Source organism: Crocodylus siamensis, chromosome 3 (assembly GCF_052110815.1).
Source record: "Crocodylus siamensis isolate JL-2025a chromosome 3, ASM5211081v1, whole genome shotgun sequence".
NCBI classification, from domain to species: Eukaryota; Metazoa; Chordata; order Crocodylia; family Crocodylidae; genus Crocodylus; species Crocodylus siamensis.
Window position 1 is genome coordinate 128,466,867 of NC_143397.1, and position 14,617 is coordinate 128,481,483.

Here is a 14,617-nt window from a genome sequence, read left to right on the forward strand (position 1 = left end):
ACCTGCACAGTTCAACAACCAATAGTGCCACCAGAAAGAGAGCATGTCAGATCCCTTTCAGTCAGGTATCAGGCCAAGGCCTGGTACAGACTTGTCTTCCTATTCATAGACAGGGGAAACATGTCCATACTCACTCTGCTGAATGAACTGCTGGTCACCAATGCTCTTATCCTTCTTCCAAAAGATAAACGAGTAAGTCAAAACACTTGAAATGACTTGAATTCTCTTTCAGATGACATCACAGGGGTTATGATGGAAATTTGTTTCACTACCAGAGCCTTGGGACTCCCACAGAGGCCAGCCAGATCACTCATCTAAAGAAGGTCTATGTTGTCACACAGGTAATATAACACTGTCTAGAGTACTAGTACCACACCATACTCTGGATTACTTGTATATCAGATGCAGGCAAGGCCTAACAAAAGTAGAACAGGAATGAAAATGGATGCCAGGTAAAATGAACTAATGCAAAAAAAGGAGAAAGCACTTGGAAAAATATTAAGCTAAAGGAAAAAAAGCATGGGAAAAGATAAAAGATGCAAATGAGATGCAATTTTAAAAATATTGTTTTGCACAAAATGTAATGCCCAAAAGGTATGATACCAATATAAAACCCACACTTTTGTGCATCTCAACAGTAGCCAGGGTGCATAACTGGATCAAAGACAAGTATGGGGAGAACTGACTGTGGATCAAAGGGATGCACAGGAGAGGGAAAGTTTTGGTATGGAATAAAATAGTTCTTTAACCTGTGCTTTGCAAAGCTGATATGGCTTTTTCTGTTGGCCATCCAACAGATGAAAAGCAACAAAGTCTGCAGGCCAGATGGTAGACCCACAAAAGTCTACCATGCTGGCAGCTTCCAGCTCACATCACGACTTCACCAACTTATCCTCCACCTTTGGGACCAAGAGGACATCCTTGGGGATCTCAAGAATGCAACCATTGTGACCATCTACAAGAAGAGGAATAAATCTGATTGTGGGAACTACAGGGGGATTTCCCTCCTGTCCATTTCACATAAGATCCTGGCCCACATCCTCCTGAACCACCTTCATCCTGTTACTGAGGAGATCCTTCAGAAAATTGTGTGGTTTCTGACCATCCAGGGGCACTGCGGACATGGTTTTTGTTGCCAGAAAAACGTTGGGAGCAAAATCAAGAACTGTACCTCCCCTTCATTGACCTGACCAAGGCATTTGATTTCTTAAATCGTGAAGCTCTGTGGACCATCCTCCAATGCCTTGGCTGCCCGCTGAAGTTTGTCACCATGTTGTAACTCCTGCGTGACTACATGACCGCTACCGCCCTGAATGGAGGATCTGAAATCAACGCCTTCCACATCCAGCTTGGGGTCAAACAAGGTTGCATGATTGCCCCCACCCTGTTCACGATCTACCTGACCATCATCATCCACCTCATCTGAGATGATCTACCATCCGGTGTCAGTATCCAGTATTGAGCGCACGGGAAGCTTTTCAATCTTGGGCGCTTCTGGGCAAAAATGAAACTCGCCACCAAGGACATCCACGACCTTCAGTTTGTGGATGATTGCTATGTGATGGCTCACTCTGTACAGGATGTGCAAATGACCCTAGATCCTTTCAGTGCTTTGTATAAGAGACTTGGCCTGTCCTTGAACATTGCCAAGATGAAGGTTCTCCACCAACCCCCACCTCAGCCAGCTAAACATCCCTTGTGCTATCTACGTAGATGGGGAGGTTCTGAAGTACGAGGAGCACCTTCCATATCTTGGCAGCCACCTCTCTCAACAGGCTACCATTGCTGGAGAAGTTCAGCACTGGGTCAGCTGTGCCAGTGCCACCTTCTTCAAACTGCAGCAATGTGTCTTTGAAAATAGAGATCTTCGAAAGTCAACGAAGGTCCTGGTTTATAAGACTTTTGTACTGACCACCCTCCTCTACTGCAGTGAAGCCTGGACCATCTACTGATGCCACACTGAGACTCTTGAGAGCTTTCACTAGTGGTGCTTGCGTCTAGTCCTGGGGATTAAACGAGAGGACTGCCAGACCAGTGCACGCATCCTCCATGAAGCTGCGGCTACCAGCATCAAAGTCTTGTGGGGCAGGGCACTGTTGGGGTCTGCCACTTTAAGGTCTGAGCCAAACAACCAGCAGGTGTTTGATTACAGCAGCCATTTTAGAACTCTGGCCACCCATATATACGGAACAGTTCGCTACTGGCAGGGCAGGCAGAAACATTGCCTTGCTGAAAGGCTGTAGGAAACATCTTGGATGTAAAGGCAGGAGCTTAAGGGGATGGTTTGGAGGCTCCTGGTCCTGGGCATGACCTAAAACTGCACCCTGCCGGAAGTGGGTGGCCTGGTGGGGCTCCCAGTGGCGCAGGACCCCCCAGGAATTACCAGGCCAGTTACCACCCCAGTGCAAGGCAGGTCAGGGTTCCTCAACTCCTAGCCTCAACAACACTGTGGGTACAAGGGGGCCAGGAACAGTTATGGCCACCTGAGCCCAAAGAGGATGTAAGACCCAGATGGGGCTAGGCATGGCTATAGCCACCTGAGCCCCCACCAGGGAGGGAAGCCCTGTGGCCCTAGTGAGGGGGTGGAGATGAGGAGCCCCAGTGAGGGGGCAGGTGTGGTGCCCCAGTGAGGGGGAAACCAGAACGCTGGGAGCCCAGTATGCATGTGTGAATGTGTATAGAGTTGCCCTGGGAGGAGCCAGGGCAAGCTTGGACCCAGTCGGGTAATTGGCTGGCCAGTACCCTGGTGAGGGTCCTAGAAGAGGCCCAAAAGACTGTACATCTGCCACCCAAGGTATGTGCTAGGTAAAGCCTATGGCTGAAGGGGCCCGCTCCAAGAGGGAGCAAAGCAGTACAAGTTGTCAGTGTGTGAAACAGACCCTGTGGAGCGCAAGAGACCCTAGTGAGAGGAGGACAGTATGAATGTGCGAGTGTCTGAGGCCTGACAATGAGGGCTGAGCTTCGTCTGGCTGTAGGACATAATGTTCCTGGCACCTGGATGCCATCTGCGAAGCTTGGGCTGTGGTATAGGGAGGAATGGAAATTGCAGACAGTACCCCCTGGCATCAGGGCAAGAATGGGCAGCCTCCCGCCTTATTAGAACCAATCAAGAAACAATAAGGTGTGGCAGGTGAAGAGGTGGGTGGTAGGCCCAGAAAAAGTTGGGTGGGACAATGGCAGACAGGCCCCGAGAAAGCCCCGTTACACCTTGCTCTTGAGAAATCAACTCCAGTGGATGGGCCACTACATCTTGGACATCTTGGACATCTTCCGAGAACTGCCTCCCGCTCCACATTCTCTGTTTGCCAACGCTGAAAGGGCGGCCAAAGAAAACAGTAGAAAGATGCTCAAGGAAGCCCTCAAGCACAGAAGCATCGACACCAATGGCTGGGAGGAGCAAGCTGCTGACTGTTTAGTGTGGCACCACCTGGTACCCCAAGGCCCACGCCACTTTGAGGCCCAATGACTCAATACCGAGGGAGAAAGATGGTGGTGGAGGAAGGAGAAGGAGATGAACCCGGGGCTGCGAACTCCACTCCCTGCACAATAACATGCCCCCGTTGACAAAGAATGTATTCATCCAGAATTGGGCTCCTCAGTCACCTGAGGACCCATCAAGCCTGATGGACGTCATTTTGGGCTTTGAGGGACTGCTGCCACTGCTGATGGCTTTTCTATGTTTTCAGATCAGATTTTGACAAGCCGTAAGGTAAATGTGCAAGTATGCATAACAGATTTGTCATCTAATGCAGTGTTTTAGAGTCCTTAATTTTCTCAAAAACAAACAAACAAAAAAACAAACTTTCCACTAACAAGTTCTTTTAGTACAGGGCAGGGTATACTTATTAGCTGAGACAGCTGCATTTTCAACATCTGCAGATCATCTAAATGCTAAGACACAGCATCTGATTTATCAAAAGTCCAGCTTCTTATTTTTTTTTAATAGATCTTAGAACAAAACATTTTCCTACCTGTTTAACTTGGACCATATATAAAAGGCTTTATTGAGTGGAATAGGCTTTATTTCAGTTCTAAATTATTAATACACACAACTCTGAAGTACTTGATATAACAAGGATAGGTACATAAAAAATACCTAATTTCAGTATTAGTATTTAGCTGTACAGCCTACTCTATCTAGAAAAACTCACCCCAAAACTAGACAAGTCCAAATCATACCACCCACTCCTGCTTCCCTGCCTGTCACCCTAAAGAGCAAACCCTCCAGCAAATTCCAATTGCCATTCACATTTGGGTATAAGAAACCTCCCCTACCGCCCTGTGCCTACCCACTCTCATTCCCGTCTTCCCACTCAGAGGAGTTTCCTTTCTCTCCCCCAACATCGGGGTGATGCGTAGGGGATGCACATGGGTGCATGTGCACCCCTTGAGTGTGACAGTGCACTCCCTACAAAAAGGCACAACTGACACTGTTGGCAGTGACTCCAGGTGGTCGCCGCTCACCACCCTGCTTCTGACACCTCCAGTGGCATCTGCAGGAGGTCCGCAACCCACTCTGGCTGCTGTCGCCACTGCTGGCAGTGGCTGCAGGTGGTCACTGACCCTTGGTCAGCTCTCGCCACCCCCTCCCACCACCAAAAGTGCTGGTGGCATCTACGGGAGCTCCCCTGCTCACCGCCGCTGAGCTCCCGCCATGCTCCCACCACTGCTGTGCCCCACCAGCCGCCAGGGGCATGAGTCATTCATACCCAACATCCTTCCCAAGACTGCACCCCCTTTTCTACATAGGGTTCATGGTTGTCCCAAAAATAGAAGAGGGAACAGCTCTTCTGCATCACCAACTCTTTCCTAATTTCCTATTATAGGCTCAAGGCACACCCACAACACATACAATAGTTGTGCACAGAGATACCCCAGCTAACTTGGCTACCAAAGTCTGGCCAGTTCCACCTTGGCTAATTTGTCCTACTGAGAATTAATTTGTATTAATTTTTGTGCTATCATAGCTATATACATTCTGGACCGCAGTGTACAAAGCAAACATACTCCAGGTATCAAACCTATAAGCACTGTTAGTGCTTAGGATGGCTGACCCCTTGGAAATACTTGGGAATAAATTTCTGTGTTGTTTCTTAGAACTTGTAGCCCTGGAGGAACAAGTGCCCCTCCACTTTTCATAACTTATTTCTCTCTTTTGCACTCTCTTATTAACTGAAGACTTTATTGCTGCATTAGTGTTTTAGTTTCTTAACATCTTAATATCTAAAAATTTGAAAAGCAGCCTTAATTCTGCTCCTGTGTGCAGGAAGCTCTGGAAGAAGTTTAAAATGGATGTGATAATAAATGGAGAACCAATGGATGTATTAAAATGGGTATCAAATAAATCAAGTAGATGGGAAAAGAATTTTATGGGTGCACATGCACTGCCCACAAAATGTTGTAGTACTTGAGGAAGGACATGCAGTGAGAACCTGAATGAAGTGATGGGAAAGAAAAAAAATCTTGAAAAGAAGAAGCCAAATTTGAATGAGACCTAACTATATCAGGTAAAGGAGAAGAGAGTGTCAAAAGTAACTTCCAACAGGGGCTATGTTAGTGCTTTTGGCAGAGAAAGAGAAGGAAGGGAAGTGGGAAAGGTTTTGGAAAGACAGATGAGGATATATTTTAAGCTAAATTGCCCTAATTTGTCTTTTACCTTATGGGTTTTCAGCAGTTTAACAGCCATCTATCATATCCTATTACCAGCTGGTCCTTATTTTACTTGCTTGTTCCCACTCCTACATCCAAGGAGATGTTAGGGAGCTTTGCTCCATCTTTTTTTAAAAAGAAACATTCTTTTGGGACCATGTTTCATGAACAGTAACATGTTTGGAGAGTCTTGCACAAACTCTCTCCACTGGTTTTAAGTTAGATATTAAATGCTATTAAGTAAGATGATGGCTTGCTCTGGGAGGCCAAGCATACTATAGCCACAAACACCTGTGATTCCATCATGCTTGAAAAATATGAATTTCATTCACTAGTCAGCAGTAGGATTTGCTCTCTCAAAAGTCATTCAGCAGCCAAGCTGTCATTCTGGGTCTCTGACTGTGGAAGCATAGTTGAGAAGGAGCTTTTGCCTTAGCTCGTCTTTAGAATGGTAAGAAAGCCAACGGACCTCTGACCGTCACTGACTGTTGATTTGAACAGGTGCTCAAGGTTTTGAAGAATGAGAGCAATGGAGTCTCTCTCAAGTGGTAAACAAATTATTAGGGCAGGATCTTAGTGTCCATAATACAGAAACCTGGAGGAGCCATCTGTCTGCCACAATTGTAAAAACCATGAACTAATTGTTTTCATAGAGTGCTAACTCATCCAAGGATGTGCTTGTATTCTGAGGCTAAAAACAGACAACTGGCTGCATCAGCACTTGAATGTCTTGTCTCAGACCAAACCCCAGACCTTATAGATGGACAAACCCATTTTCCCACATTAAGTACCCATGACTTATTCAAATGAATGTATTTACTCAAATACAAATGAGGTTTAAAAGCATACAAGAAAACCTCACTAAAGACATTATCTATCTACCTTTGAACTGTTGCTAAAAAAAAAAAAGGGGGGGGCAGATGTTCCTTTCAGGGCTAGAGTCAACCCTGACACCTTGTGCTAAAAACACTTGATCGTAGCCAAAAGACTGAGATGCTGATGGGATGGAAACCACAGAGATTTTTTTTTAAATGTAGGTATTCCAGGCCACATTAGCCCAAACTAATTCCAAATCCAAGAGTCCAGAACCGTAAGTGGCCCTACTACCAGCAAACATCTTCATTAAGCCCCAACACCTCAGCGGGTAATAAACCATGCCAGAAGAACAGTTAATCCCGGGAGGCATGGGAAAAGATGGAGACCAAGTCCAGACAAACTGGGGTAATGGCAATCATGCTACCTGTCAATGGGTTGGAGGCACATGGCACTGATGAAAGTGGTGCTACTGCTGATACTTCTACACACTGCCCTAATCTTCACCCCTGGAACAAGTTGTGCACAGAATCTAAAGTGTGTTTTCTTTTGGAACTCCACATGGGGAAAAGGTGGGAAGGACCAAACCCTACAAAGTGAAATAGTCTGGAGGCAGAGGCATGCCAGATATCCTTCTTTTCCTCTGGGACAAGCACGTGAGCCCGGCTTGCAAACTGGAAACAAGGGTGGAATCCAAAACATCCAGCTTTGTCAAGTATTTTGCAGGGCAGCTGCTACAACAGTGGCAGATGTACAGGATGACCAATGGGAGCCTGTGGGCCATGGTGTCCCCATGGTTCTACAAGGTCCCAAAAAGCTTCTGGGAGAAATACAAGCTACATAATGATCCTGGTGAACCACCGCAAGATATAGGAGGCGGTAAGGGCAAGAGACACTATATTGTCCATGAACTTTCTACCTACTGACAGCTGCCTGGCCGTGTGGGACTCAATCTTCCACAAGGACCTGCAGAAGGAGCACAGAGACCTAAACTGGCATGCAGCCCACCAGGCACTCTCTGTATGGGCATGGAAAAATGGCATAGGTCACAGAGGTCCATCGAACTGCCCAAGACAGACCTGCCACTGGCAGGCAGAAATAATTGACCATGTCTTCTGGTACTGCCCATTAGGGCGGTGCAAAATTTCAATGGCCATTTCATTTTGGAGGTGTTTTGGGCCATTTTGAACACCAAATCTCAGAACACCAAATCCCAATCGAAACGGAAGGCTCCAAAACATCTCCAAAATGAAATGAGGCATCCAAAATGCTTCAGAAACATTTTGGAAAATTTCGGAGTTTTGGTGCCAGGCTTGCAGGGAAACAACAGAATGCTGGGTCAGCAGGGAGTAGAAATCCATGCTGGAATCAATGTCATGTATCTCGACTTTAAAAAAGCCTTTGATCTGGTGTCCCATGATCTCCTCATTGAAAAATTGGCCAACTGTGGCCTTGGCTACATCACAGTGTGATGGCTGGGCAACTGGCTCCATGGTTGGACCCAGAGAGTGGTCATTGATGGATGTGAATCATCATGGCACTCCATGACCAGTGGTGTACCCCAGGACTCTGTCCTTGGACATGTACTCTTTAACTTCTTTATTAACGATGTGGACACTGGTGTTGGAGGCAGACTGGCCAAGTTTAGCAATGACACCAAACTTACTAACATACATCAATTCTGGATGAATTAAGTCTGTATACATATATACAAATCATTACAACTGTTTTTTTTTCAAGGTCATTTTTCCAAATTTGCTCCTCCCTTTCATGTGCTGAGGGAGAGTAGGGGGGAAGGAGCTGCAGGGGGAAGAAGGCAATGGGGTTATCTGACTCCCCAGATTTATTTTCCCTGTTATAGCAGTGGGGAAGGGAGGGTGGGGGGCAGTTCAAGACAAACCTCCGATAGTTAGATTCTAATACGTTGAAAATTATAACAAAATGTATCAATTTTCCATATATAGAATCTAATTACTGGGGGGAGTCATCTTATAGTTACGGTTGTCTTATACTTGAATAAGCAATACGGTACCACTTTGCCTCTGAAAAATCAGCCACGCTTGATCCCACGCAATCAGAGCCATATCAAACTGGTTGCCTGTTTTTAGCCTTGATATTCTAGGACAAAATATATCACAAGGCCAAACCATCCTTTTTTTAAAGAACGTAAGCCACTGTTTTAGATCCAGTCATGTAAAAACAATCAATCATATTAGTCTTTTCCATTTTACTCGAAAAACTAGGTTAACATGGCACCTTATGCAAGCTGGCTGTTTACCTCTCCACCTCGGCCAGGTAAAGCCTCTTGTACAAGCTTGGCTCTAGGTTGCATCCTGCTGTTTATCTGTGGCAAGCAACCGGCAAGCCTGTGCTTCCAGAGCTTCAGAGCCTTTCAGTGCACTGGTGATAAGTTATTCCCCGAGTCCTTTCTGCCAATTGTTTTTGGCAAATGGACCGGGGAAGACTATTGTTGTTACTGGCCGTTATCTCTGCCTGTGACTCCACTTGGCAGAGGTGCAAATCCATCTCTCTGGTGTGGAAACAAGCTGCTGGACACTGGATGAGTCAACTCATTAATAAACAAGGAGTCACAAAGGAAATGGGAACCAGTCTTAACAAAATATATGTATAAAAAGTTTATTGGATGCTATGTTTGTTCTCCTCAGCATGACACTGTTTTATCTCACTCCACAGCCTTCCTATCAAAGAAATGGGGAAGTTAATAGCTTATCAAATTTTAATCAGCTTAAATGTTGATGTATTACTTACATAGCATGGAAAGTATTTTCTGTGTTGTTGGTGGTGACGGTGGCTTAGTTTTAATTATTAATTTATGTCTGACCATACTTTTTATATTGGCTTTAGCTTTACAGAAGGTCCCATTGTTACCCAAAAAAGTCTAATGTAACCTACTGCTTAGCCTTTTGTGCTCAGAGGCCAAAGCCAGCTGCTGTGCATGAAGCTCAGGAGCGAAATATCAAATTCTTGTGAAGTTTCTCCTCTGTCTTGAAGTGCAAGCATGTGGTCAGTTCTTTGATTTGGAAACTCAGTCCTTGGTGTTAAAAAGTAATGCCTTCCCTCTACCCTGAGCCCAAGGTCTGCTTTAGTCAGTGAAGAGGGATCCCCTGGGATCAAGCATTCTGTTTTAATCCATGGAGCTCAAAAGTACAATGCTATTATTAACTGTTGTAACAAGGCTGAGAACCACACAAGTTGTTTGACTCCTAGTCTCTTCTCCGCAACAGCATGATCGGCACTCTCACAGAAGTGAGAAGACTCACAATTCCCCTGTCTGTGACCAACAACTCAAGGCATTCTCAGTCAAGAAATAATATTGTCTCCAATAGCAGCCCCAACTGTGAGCCCGTTCCCTCCCCACACAGAAAAACCTGTATCATCAATTCCAATTTATTAAAAAATAAAAGCAATATTTATTTTCCATGTCTGACAAAAAGTCATTAGCAAGGCAAACAGTAAACAGACAATAAAGGAACTAGTCCCTTGTTCTGCATCATTCCTGTTACCTACACAGCACAGATATCTTTCAGAAACTTTAACTCAGCTCCCAGCAGGCAGGGTCAACATTATCCTGGACTACCCCTTTTGGATCCAGCCATTAGTCTTACCTTCAAAGGCATCTGAGGAAAGAAAGGTGATTGCCAATATGCATTTTCCTTCATGCAGCATTTTCTGAAGTAGAAGTATGTGCTGCAAAAATTGCAAGTGTGAATTAAAGGAAAGAATAGGGGACTCTACTTAAAAAAGAGAGGTCAAGGTACTTTTCAAAAAGCTTAATCAAATGGAGCATTCAGGCTATAAAACTTGTCACAGAAAACAAATATGCTATATATAGACGATAGTAATTTGTGCATGACAAAAATATTCATATCAAAGCTGGCATATAGATAGTTGTGAATGATAATGGGTACTGCTTACAAAAAAAATCCACCTACTTTAAAAGCACACTGTTCAAGCCAGGGAAGCACTCAAAACTTATGAAATGCAATTCAAGAAACCCTGAAATCAACTTAGGTTAAGCAGTAGGATCATGGCTTCAATTATATAACCCTATACTACTTTTTTTACAGGGTTTCTTAGGAGGAAGATCAGTCCCAATCCAAAAAACTTCACTTCACAAGAATCAATCACACACTTGTAATATGTTCTGCAAATCAATAATGTTACATAAAAAAATTGTTTAATCTTTTTATGTGGGTCACCTTATTTGCCACCTTGAATCCTGAAAAAATAAAGGGTGAATAGATGATCATTTCATTTCTCTACAGTATTTGCTGTACTGTAACACTGAGTCAGCTCCAGTCCTAGTAACTGTCTTAATCTTTTAAAATTTCTCCCCAGATGCAAGTCTTTCCACATACTTTCACTGTCCTTCTCTAGACCATTATTATTTCTGGTACATTCTTGTTTGAGACGAGGTAACCGAAGCTGTACAGAGTATTCTAGCTGAGGGCACACCATCTATTTATAAAGTGGCATTCTCTATTTTAGTATTGTTCTGTAGGTTTTTTAATGGCAATCTAGCTTCTGGTTTGTTTTTGACCAACACTTGATGTGGAGAAGATACCTGTCTTTAGTTCTCTTCAGTGACATCCAAGTCTCTTCCCCCGTCTGGCTGTAGCTAATTTAGAATCCAGGTCCTGTGCATAGTGTGAACGGTCTTTCCAATTCCCCCTCCCTCGCTGTCTCACTTCTGGTTCCTTGATAACTCTTTTGAATTTCCTTCAAATCCTCTCAAAATCTGGCTAAATAATTGTGTGTCATCTGTGGATTTTGCCGCCCTACTGTTTTGCTCCTTCCTCCAAATCAAGTATTAAATAACGCCAGTTCTGGTACAAACCTTGGGGGAAACACTGCATAACCTTACTTAAACTCTATGAAAACAGCTCTACATCCACCTTTTTCCATTAACGTCTTACACTTAGTACCATGAAGTGAAACAAACCAACCTTTTCATATTTTGAAAAAACATACAAACTCAGCTATGCAACCTCTGATTTAGCCATGTTGAAGGAGAGCAGTCAGAGATGAAGTGGGTAAATGAGGAATGCTCGAGCTCAGAGGGCATCATTGTTCACTATGAAGCACAGTACGGAGAAGAAGTGAAAGCAGCAAAGGAAAGGCCAAGAGTAAATGTGCACCTCAGGCAACAGCTTGTGAGGGTGAGTCATACAGCACACATGGAAGGTCACAATCTTGATGCCCATTTTCATGGACTTACCGCTGCTACGCTGCATGATGAAAGAAGGCTGACCATTACTGGAAGTGTATCTGTCCTAAAGGATGCCTCTTTCTGTAAGGGCAAAGGCAGCTGTTGTATACATTGCCAACAGTTGATGAAATGCAAAACCCAAGTCATAAAAAAATATAATTAAATATAACGAGTGAAAAAAAATAGGGTAGAACTATCCAATCCACTCATGTGTAATTAAACTAAACAACAAAAACAAGGTGGCTGCTGGCAATTTTGGTGCTCTGAGCAGTTTACTGTTTTGAGTCTAGACTGCGGTAACGCGTAGGCCGGGTAAACAGTAAAGGTGGCCAACCGGACGGGGCATACACCCCGCTAATTGGGTAATGTCTGTTTTACCATCCAGCCACCAGTTGACAGGCACAACAGCTCCCAGGAAACTTTTAAAATTAGAACTAACAAATAAACTACCAAACCCAAATTTAACAACCCATTCTTTTACTAGGATGCCATAGAGCTGGGCTTGTTTGTTTTTGTTTTTTAGCTCCACCATCTGAAATAGCTGATATTAAAGAGCGAAAGAATCTAACTGCAAGTGTCACATCTTCATGCAGCAGCAATACCAGTCGTGTTGGCATTGACCCTGTAGCACACGTTACGTAGAACTACAAAGCAGATTCTCTTGGAAGTAAGATACCATAATACTATGCAAAATTTAGACAATTTAAGGAACAAATTAAGAATAGATTGCTTGGAAGCATATTCCAGTTTGTGGAAAGAAGTGCCATTTTAACTTGCTCTTTTTCTTTCAGTTCTACAGAAAAAAACCAGGGGTCATGCAATCCAGTTCTTCACAGTGCAATGGGCTGTGAAAAAGCTTCCCTACACCTCTGCATATGTGCAATAGATATTCCTTATGGTAAGCATGGTAAAACAAACCCCACATGTTCACAACTCTGACAACATGTCATTTCAAATACCATCTAAACATAACATATAATTTACACAACAGACACCATAGTCCTGGCATTTTAAGTTGTTTCTTCTTCCCCTAATAAGCATGTAAATTTTACTACATTTTATTCCTTTATGATTATCATCAACATAGCAATGAGCTGAAAATAAGTCAGTGGGACCAATAGTGGTGCTGAACATCTTCCAAATTGGACCATAGGTTTCTACTGTAGGGATAAATCCTATTGTTGATCACAACCGAGAGTCCCTCTGAAAGCAATAATTGTCTGTTAAGTCAGGTCTGGTGGATTGCACTAACATAATTATGGACAGTATTTGGCTTGCACCATTTTTATGGTAGTACCTAAGCCAGAAGGAACACAAAAACATCTAGACTTCCAGGTCCCAGTTTGCATTTGCAGGGCTGGCAACTAGGGAAGAAAAGATCTTTTTACTAGTACACCAAAATTATTTAATACAGAAAACATCTGACATACCACAAAACTGGAAACCTGTCATGCTGTTTTTGCAGAGTCATTTTTCAAATTAGTTACACTCAACTGTTTGACTACAGCTATGTTCTTTCATACTTGCCTCTGGTGTGCTTATGGATCAGGGAAAATGTCAAAGGTCTTCATGACAGAGTGCAAAGTGATAATAAAAGTCTTAAATCCTGGGTTAATCTGTGATGGAATAGTTACAGCTTAGAATAGCAAAAATACAAACTTTTAACCATTCCCAGAAAAAAGAATTAGTAATAACATATTAAAGCTTTCAAGAATATGTTTTCTTATGTTACTGCTAAAGGATTTCGAGAATGAAGGCTGGAAGGGATAGAAATGCTTCTCATCTATAACGATAAAGCTACCAGTCAAACAGTGTATTTTTCACTATATAAATAAGAGCCCAAAGTTTAGACTACTGTTCAACATTTATACTTTTAAGATTCGGGACCTGTTGATCTTAGACATGTGAATGAAAGACTGGCCTCATTGAAGTCAATGGGAATGCTGCTGCCGATTTTAATGAGACCAGGATTTCACCCGTCATGTTTTCCCTGGCACAACTGGAATAGGTTGTGGCTATATATCTGTAAAGGCATCAACAGAGGCTGGCTCTTGTTGGCCAAGGGATTCCTTGTAAATGATGAAGCAGCTGTTTCAAGATTTAAAATAAAGAGCTAAATGTTGTGATCGTTGCTCACACTTGTTAGTATTTATACAAATAGCCCCACTGGAGTGAGTAGGTAAATTTTCTCCAAAACAAGTCACAATTCAACATCTATTCCCAATTGGTTGCATAATATGCCTCTCTGCTTAAATGTGTTACTGCTTTTCTAAATGGTTCTTAACATAATTCACATAGTTTACATTTAACACGGTTTTCTTCAAAAGCAGCAAGCATGAGTGCAGGCTTCATTAATGGATGTTTGAATTTGTGTTTCACAGGTAGCGATTTGCTGTTGGTCTGATATGGTTGAAGGTTTTAACTGGAGCCCTGAAAATTGAAGTTCTCCCTTTATGCCCCAAACAGATTTGCACCCCATGGTACGGATCAGGTTGCACGCTCTGGTCCACAGCAGCAAAAAGTTGACAACCTGTTTTTGTCCATTCAAACACTAGAAGTTTATAGATAGTTAAAGAACTAAGAAAACAAGCAGCTCAATCTGAAATGAAACACAGAAAATAAAAATGCTGTGCATTAAAAGAATGAGTCAATATCTCCTTTTCTGCACGTGATTTAAATCAAAGGCCTATTTGAAAATGATTCAAATGCCAACTAGCTAACAAGTGCAATCATCATCTGGTCAACTAAACCTATGGAAGTAACCTGATTACAGTATTTTGATTCCTTTAAGATAACCGAATGTGCTTACACGTTCATAAAAACAGCAGAAGCAGCTAGATGTGATGGAGGATTGAATGAGATGAGGCCACTGGTGGGAAAAGTGGTATCCCTTCAGAAGAACATACTATTTCCTCTGCAAATCTC

At 43.2% G+C, this 14,617-nt stretch overlaps 2 long non-coding RNA genes across 2 annotated transcripts; one reads left to right on the forward strand and one right to left on the reverse strand.

Moving 5' to 3' along the window:
* Nucleotides 1-231: 231 nt before the first annotated feature.
* On the forward strand, nucleotides 232-14,260 carry LOC149868792 (uncharacterized). Its single transcript, XR_016441030.1, has 4 exons — nucleotides 232-341; nucleotides 12,216-12,359; nucleotides 12,484-12,590; nucleotides 14,074-14,260. It is a non-coding gene; the product is annotated as an uncharacterized LOC149868792 (long non-coding RNA).
* On the reverse strand, nucleotides 9,130-11,737 carry LOC149868793 (uncharacterized). The gene is made up of 3 exons (XR_016441031.1): nucleotides 11,702-11,737; nucleotides 10,089-10,170; nucleotides 9,130-9,161 (listed from the first exon to the last, which is right to left on the reverse strand). It is a non-coding gene; the product is annotated as an uncharacterized LOC149868793 (long non-coding RNA).
* Nucleotides 14,261-14,617: the final 357 nt, after the last annotated feature.